The sequence below is a fragment of the Herpailurus yagouaroundi genome, unplaced genomic scaffold (genome assembly GCF_014898765.1).
Source record: "Herpailurus yagouaroundi ecotype Mexico unplaced genomic scaffold, PumYag 142, whole genome shotgun sequence".
Classification (NCBI taxonomy): domain Eukaryota; kingdom Metazoa; phylum Chordata; class Mammalia; order Carnivora; family Felidae; genus Herpailurus; species Herpailurus yagouaroundi.
In genome coordinates, this window is record NW_024412397.1 from 63917813 (window position 1) to 63926422 (window position 8610).

An 8610-nucleotide genomic window follows, 5' to 3' on the forward strand; every position below is an offset into this window, starting at 1 on the left:
ATCAGGAAGAGCTAACAATTATAAATGTCTATGCGCCGAATACCGGAGCGCCCAAATATATAAAGCAATTACTCATAAACACAAGCAACCTTATTGATAAGAATGTGGTAATTGCAGGGGACTTTAACACCCCACTTACAGAAATGGATAGATCATCTAGACACACGGTCAATAAAGAAACAAGGGCCCTGAATGAGACATTGGATCAGATGGACTTGACAGATCTATTTAGAAGTCTGCATCCCAAAGCAACAGAATATACTTTCTTCTCGAGTGCACATGGAACATTCTCCAAGATAGATCATATACTGGGTCACAAAACAGCCCTTCATAAGTTTACAAGAATTGAAATCATACCATGCATACTTTCAGACCACAATGCTATGAAGCTTGAAATCAACCACAGAAAAAAGTCTGGAAAACCTCCAAAAGCATGGAGGTTAAAGAACACCCTACTAACGAATGAGTGGGTCAACCAAGCAATTCGAGAAGAAATTAAAAAATATATGGAAACAAACGAAAATGAAAATACAACAATCCAAATGCTTTGGGATGCAGCGAAGGCAGTCCTGAGAGGAAAATACATTGCAATCCAGGCCTATCTCAAGAAACAAGAAAAATCCCAAATACAAAAATCTAACAACACACCTAAAGGAAATAGAAGCAGAACAGCAAAGGCAGCCTAAACCCAGCAGAAGAAGAGAAATAATAAAGATCAGAGCAGAAATAAACAATATAGAATCTAAAAAAACTGTAGAGCAGATCAACGAAACCAAGAGTTGTTTTTTTGAAAAAATAAACAAAATTGACAAACATCTAGCCAGGCTTCTCAAAGAGAAACGGGAGATGACCCAAATAGATAAAGTCATGAATGAAAATGGAATTATTACAACCAATCCCTCAGAGATACAAACAATTATCAGGGAATACTATGAAAAATTATATGCCAACAAATTGGACAACCTGGAAGAAATGGACAAATTCCTGAACACCCACACTCTTCCAAAACTCAATCAGGAGGAAATAGAAAGCTTGAACAGACCCATCACCAGCGAAGAAATTGAATCGGTTATCAAAAATCTCCCAACAAATAAGAGCCCAGGACCAGATGGCTTCCCAGGGGAGTTCTACCAGACGTTTAAAGCAGAGATAATACCTATCCTTCTCAAGCTATTCCAAGAAATAGAAAGGGAAGGAAAACTTCCAGACTCATTCTATGAAGCCAGTATTACTTTGATTCCTAAACCAGACAGAGACCCAGTAAAAAAAGAGAACTCCAGGCCAATATCCCTGATGAATATGGATGCAAAAATTCTCAATAAGATATTAGCAAATCGAATTCAGCGGCATATAAAAAGAATTATTCACCATGATCAAGTGGGATTCATTCCTGGGATGCAGGGCTGGTTCAACATTCGCAAATCAATCAACGTGATACATCACATTAACAAAAAAAAAAGAGAAGAACCATATGATCCTGTCAATCGATGCAGAAAAGGCCTTTGACAAAATCCAGCACCCTTTCTTAATAAAAACCCTTGAGAAAGTCGGAATAGAAGGAACATACTTAAACATCATAAAACCCATTTATGAAAAGCCCACAGCTAACATCATCCTCAACGGGGAAAAACTGAGAGCTTTTTCCCTGAGATCAGGAACACGACAGGGATGCCCACTCTCACCACTGTTGTTTAACATAGTGCTGGAAGTGCTAGCATCAGCAATCAGACAACAAAAGGAAATCAAAGGCATCAAAATTGGCAAAGATGAAGTCAAGCTTTCGCTTTTTGCAGATGACATGATATTATACATGGAAAATCCGACAGACTCCACCAAAAGTCTGCTACAACTGATACATGAATTCAGCAAAGTTGCAGGATACAAAATCAATGTACAGAAATCAGTTGCATTCTTATACACTAACAATGAGGCAACAGAAAGACAAATAAGGAAACTGATCCCATTCACAATTGCACCAAGAAGCATAAAATACCTAGGAATCAATCTAACCAAAGATGTAAAGGATCTGTATGCTGAAAACTATAGAAAGCTTATGAAGGTAATTGAAGAAGATTTAAAGAAATGGAAAGACATTCCCTGCTCATGGATTGGAAGAATAAATATTGTCAAAATGTCAATACTACCCAAAGCTATCTACACATTCAATGCAATCCCAATTAAAATTGCCCCAGCATTCTTCTCGAAACTAGAACAAGCCATCCTAAAATTCATATGGAACCACAAAAGGCCCCGAATAGCCAAAGTAATTTTGAAGAAGAAGACCAAAGCAGGAGGCATCACAATCCCAGACTTTAGCCTCTACTACAAAGCTGTCATCATCAAGACAGCATGGTATTGGCACAAAAACAGACACATAGACCAATGGAATAGAATAGACACCCCAGAACTAGACCCACAAACGTATGGCCAACTCATCTTTGACAAAGCAGGAAAGAACATCCAATGGAAAAAAGACAGTCTCTTTAACAAATGGTGCTGGGAGAACTGGACAGCAGCATGCAGAAGGTTGAAACTAGACCACTTTCTCACACCATTCACAAAAATAAACTCAAAATGGATCAAGGACCTGAATGTGAGACAGGAAACCATCAAAACCCTAGAGGAGAAAGCAGGAAAAGACCTCTCTGACCTCAGCCATAGCAATCTCTTACTCGACACATCCCCAAAGGCAAGGGAATTAAAAGCAAAAGTGAATTACTGGGACCTTATGAAGATAAAAAGCTTCTGCACAGCAAAGGAAACAACCAACAAAACGAAAAGGCAACCAACAGAATGGGAAAAGATATTTGCAAATGACATATCGGACAAAGGGCTAGTATCCAAAATCTATAAAGAGCTCACCAAACTCCACACCCGAAAAGCAAATAACCCAGTGAAGAAATGGGCAGAAAACATGAATAGACACTTCTCTAAAGAAGACATCCGGATGGCCAACAGGCACATGAAAAGATGTTCAGCGTCGCTCCTTATCAGGGAAATACAAATCAAAACCACACTCAGGTATCACCTCACGCCAGTCAGAGTGGCCAAAATGAACAAATCAGGAGACTATAGATGCTGGAGAGGATGTGGAGAAACGGGAACCCTCTTGCACTGTTGGTGGGAATGCAAATTGGTGTAGCCGCTCTGGAAAGCAGTGTGGAGGTTCCTCAGAAAATTAAAAATAGACCTACCCTATGACCCAGCAATAGCACTGCTAGGAATTTATCCAAGGGACACAGGAGTACTGATGCATAGGGGCACTTGTACCCCAATGTTCATAGCAGCACTCTCAACAATAGCCAAAATATGGAAAGAGCCTAAATGTCCATCAACTGATGAATGGATAAAGAAATTGTGGTTTATATACACTATGGAATACTACGTGGCAATGAGAAAAAATGAAATATGGCCTTTTGTAGCAACGTGGATGGAACTGGAGAGTGTGATGCTAAGTGAAATAAGCCATACAGAGAAAGACAGATACCATATGGTTTCACTCTTATGTGGATCCTGAGAAACTTAACAGGAACCCATGGGGGAGGGGAAGGAAAAAAAAAAAAAGAGGTTAGAGTGGGAGAGAGCCAAAGCATAAGAGACTGTTGAGAACTGAGAGCACACTGAGGGTTGATGGGGGGTGGGAGGGAGGAGAGGGTGGGTGATGGGTATTGAGGAGGGCACCTTTTGGGATGAGCACTGGGTGTTGTATGGAAACCAATTTGACAATAAATTTCATATAAAAAAAAAAACAGACACATTTAATCCATTCTCTTTGTACATGTTCCACTCCTCCTTCTTTACTTTCCTTTCTCTCTCTGGAATAATCAAGCCATATAGTTTGTCTGGGTAACTTTATCTCCCCCTCCTCCTTCCTTATATTCCTTTCTCTCTCTCTGAATTAACCTTTTTAGTCTCTCTGCCTGGTTAATGTTTATTTTTTCTTTTTCCCTGCCCCTGTCATTTCTCTCTTTGTATGTGGTCTTCCATCAGCACCGCCTCCACCCTGTTCTTGTAGCTGTTGTTTCTGGTTTTTTGCTTTTGTTTTTAGTTTTTTAGTTTTTGTTTGTTTTATTTGTTTGTGTGTTTGTTTGTTTATTTGTAGTGTGTTTTTGTTTCCTGTTTGTCTGTCTGTTTGTTTTCCTTTCCAGGGCTACTTCAAGGAACAAATCAAAGCATACCTTGTGAAGGGTCCAAAACATCACTACGAGCAGGGAAATAAAAAACTAAAGTCACAACAACAGAGAGCAAGTAACACTCTCCAAAAAACACCTCCTGTAGGGCTAGGCCCTGGACAGTGTATGAACACCCTTTAATATGGCAGTACTTGCAAGTGAAGAACACATAACAAGCTTTTAAAATTCATAAGGGAGAGAAAACTAGCCAAAATGACAAAACAGAAGAATTCTCCTTAAAAGAAATTCAAGGAAGAAATGACGGCTAAAGAATTGATCAAAACAGGTATAAACAACATAACTTAACAAGAATTTAGAATAATAACCATAAAATTAATCGCTGGGTGTTGTAGACTCTAAGTCTAAAGTTCTCTTTTGGCAGCAAAAGAGTGGACATAGGATTAAAGCAAGACATGGCTAATGTCTGGGAAAAGACAAGAGTCCTGAATAAGAGTCCTTTGCCCGTATTTATTAAGATCTGAAGGCTTACAAATGTGATGAATGTGTACAAAGAGACAAAGAAACTGGGAACATTAACTTGGGGACATGAAGGGAAAGGGGAGTTTTGAAGATGTACGGTGTTTGGGGTTTGGGTCAATGTAAAACAAAATCCTGGCGCCGGGCAGATGGGCAGATGGCTATTAATGGCAGACAGGAGGCGCTGTGTCTATTTAACTTAGCTATCCTAGGGGATGAGGCAGATAGGGGGAATAAACTCAGGGTTAACAAGACACCTTTTCTTTTGTTAACCATTTCTGCTCTGGGCTGCTTCACATCCAGTGCAGTGGTCTATAGTCCAATTCACCAGTTTATGTAACTTGGCACTTTCCTCCTGTGAGAGCAGATTTTCTGCTATAGTACTAAATTGGGGGGCATTTTCGCCCTGCATGCCTGATCTTGCTTACCTCAATATATCCTTGTATTGGGAGCCTTTGCTCCCATTCCTATTTTGGGCCTTTGCCCCTCCCTTTCTATCCTGGGGTCTCTGCAACCCCTTTATATGTTGGAGTGCCAATCAGGTTTACCCAAACTTGGGTGTGAGCATTCTATGGCTTTGTATTTCTATGCCTTGTTAACCCATTGTTTTATGCCCAGGGGATTACTAAGCTTATCACCAACAGCTGGGCTTCAAAAAAGCCTAGAAGATAGCAGAGAATCTATTGTTGTAGAGATAAAGGGACTAAAAAATCATCAAGATGAATTTAAAAATGCTATAAGTGAGGTGCAAAATAAAATGGAGGCAGCAACAGCGCAGATTGAAGAGGCAGAAGGAAGAATAGGTGAATTAGAAGATAAAATTATGGAAAAACATGAAGCTGAGAAAAATAGAGATAAAAAAAATCCAGGATCACGAGGGGAGAATTAGAGAACTAAGTGATTCAATCAAACAGAACAATATCCGTATCATAGGAATTCCAGAAGAAGAAGAAGAGAAAGGGGGTGAAGGTGTACTTCATAGCTGAGAACTCCAATCTGGGAGGAAACAGACATTGAAATCCAAGAGGCACAGAGAACTCCCTTCAGACAAAACTTGAATCCATCTTCTGCAAGACATATCGTAGTGAAACTGGCAAAATACAAAGATAAAGAGGAAAATCTGAAAGCAGCTAGGGATAAACAGGCTCTAACTTACAAAGGTAGACACATAAGAGTAGCAGCAGACCTATCTACTGAAACTTGGCAGCCCATAAAGGAATGGCAGGAGGGGCGCCTGGGTGGCGCAGTCGGTTAAGCGTCCGACTTCAACCAGGTCATGATCTCATGGTCAGTGAGTTCGAGCCCCGCGTCGGGCTCTGGGCTGATGGCTCAGAGCCTGGAGCCTGTTTCCGATTCTGTGTCTCCCTCTCTCTCTGCCCCTCGCCCGTTCATGCTCTGTCTCTCTCTGTCCCAAAAATAAATAAACGTTGAAAAAAAAAATTAAAAAAAAATAATAAAAAAAAAATTAAAAAAAAATTAAAAAAAAAAAAAGGAATGGCAGGAAATCTTCAATGTGATGAACAGAAAAAAATATACAGCCAAGAATCCTTTATCCAGCAAACCTGTCATTAAGAATAGAAGGAGAGATAAAGGTTTTCCCAAACAGACAAAAACTGAAGGAATTCATCACCACTAAACCAGCCCTACAAGAGATCCTAAGGGGGACCCTGTGAGTGAAATGTTTCAAGGACCACACAGTACCTATAGATAACACATAGATACCTATAGATAACCTATAGATAACACAATGACTCTAAACCCATATCTTTCCATAATAACACTGTAAATGGAGTAAATGCTCCAATCAAAAAACATATGGTATCAGAATGGATAAAAAAAAGAGACCCATCTATTTGCTGTCTATAAGAGATCCATTTTAGACCTGAGGACACCTTCAGATTGAAAGGAGGGGATGGGGAAATACCTACCATGCTACTGGAAATCAAAAGAAAGCTGCAGTAGCCATACTCATATCAGACAAACTAGACTTTAAATTAAAGGCTGTAACAAGAGATGAAGAAGGGCATTATATAATAATTACATGGTCTATGCATCAGGAGGAGCTAACAATTATAAATGTCTATGTGCCAAATACAGGAGCCCCCAAATATATAAAACAATTAATTGCAAATATAAGCAATCTTATTGGTAAGAATGTGGTAATTGCAGGGGACTTTAATACTCCACTTACAACAATGGAAAGATCATCTAGACAGAAAATCAGTAAAGAAACAATGGCCCTGAATGATACACTGGACCAGATGGGCTTGACAGATATTTAGAACTCTACACCCCAAAGCAGTAGAATACACTTTCTTCTCCAGTGCACATGAAACATTCTCCAAGATAGATCACATACTGGGTCACAAAACAGCCCTCAATAAATATAAAAGAATCGGGATCATACCATGCACATTTTCAGATCACAATGCTATGAAACTTGTAATTAACCACAGGAAAAATTCTGGAAAACCTCCAAAAGCATGGGGGTTAAAGAACATCCTAAAGAATGAATGGGTAAACCAAGCAATTAGAGAAGAAATTTAAAAAAAATATGGAAACAAATGAAAATGAAAATACATTGCAATTAAGGCCTAACTCAAGAAACAAGAAAAATACCAAAAACAAAATCTAACAGCACACCTAAAGGAACTAGAAGCAGAATAGCAAAGAAACCCCAAACCCAGCAGAAGAAGAGAATAATAAAGATCAGAGCAGAAATAAACAAAACATAATCCAAACAAACAAACACTAGCACAGATCAATGAAACCAAGAGTTGGTTTTTTGAAAAAATAACCAAAATGTAGAAACCTCTAGCCAGGCTTCTCAAAAAGAAAAGAGAGAGGACCAAAGTAGATAAAATCATGAATGTAAATGGATTTATTACAACCAATCCCTCAGAAATATAAGCAAGGAGTAATTATCAGAATTATCAGAAATATTATCAAGGAGTACTATGAAAAATTGTATTCCAAACAATATCCAAACTGGATAACCTGGACGAAATGGACAAGTTCCTAAACACCCACACACTACCAAAACTCAAATGGGAAGAAATAGAAAATTTGAACATTCCCATAACTAGTGAAGAAATTGAATCAGTTATTAAAAATCTCCCAACAATAAGAGTCCAGGACCAGATGGCTCCCCTGGGGAATTCTACCAGACATTTAAAGCAGAGTTAATACCTATCCTTCTCAAGCTGTTCCAAAAAATAGAAAGGGGAGGAAAACTTCTGGACTCATTCTATGAAACCAGCATTACTTTGATTCCCAAACCAGACAGAGACCCAGAAAAAAAAAAAAGGAACTACAGGCCAATATCCCTGATGAATATGGACGCAAAAATTCTCAATAAGATACTAGTGAATTGAATTCAACAGCATATAAAAAGAATTATTCACCATGATCAAGTGGGATTCATTCCTGGACTGCAGGGTTGGTTCAATGTTTGCAAATCAATCAATGTGATAGATCACATTAAAAAAAGAAAAGATGAGAACCTTATGATCCTGTCAATAGATGCAGAAAAATACAACATTGACAAAATACAGCATCCTTTCTTAATAAAAACCCTCAAGAAAGTCGCGATAGAAGGAACATAACTAAACATCATAAAATCCATTTATGAAAAGCCCACAGCTAATATCATCCTCAATAGGGAAAACCTGAGAGCTTTCCTTCTGAGATCAGGAACACGACAGGGATGTCCACTCTCACCACTGTTGTTAAACATAGTGTTGGAAGTCCTAGCATCAGCAATCAGACAACAAAATGAAATAAAAGACATCAAAATTAGCAAAGATAAAGTCACACTTTCACTTTTCGCAGAGGACAGGATACTCTACATGGGAAAACTGAAAGACTCCACTGAAAGGCTGCTAGAACTGATACATGAATTCAGCAAAGTTGCAGGGTATAAAATCAACGTACAGAAATCAGGTGCATTCCTATAGACAAA

At 38.7% G+C, this 8610-nt stretch overlaps 1 long non-coding RNA gene across 1 annotated transcript; it reads right to left on the minus strand.

Annotated features, from left to right (window-relative positions):
* Positions 1 to 910: 910 nt before the first annotated feature.
* On the minus strand, positions 911 to 7722 carry LOC121032682 (uncharacterized). The gene is made up of 3 exons (XR_005791433.1): positions 7676 to 7722; positions 6364 to 6371; positions 911 to 984 (listed from the first exon to the last, which is right to left on the minus strand). It is a non-coding gene; the product is annotated as an uncharacterized LOC121032682 (long non-coding RNA).
* Positions 7723 to 8610: the final 888 nt, after the last annotated feature.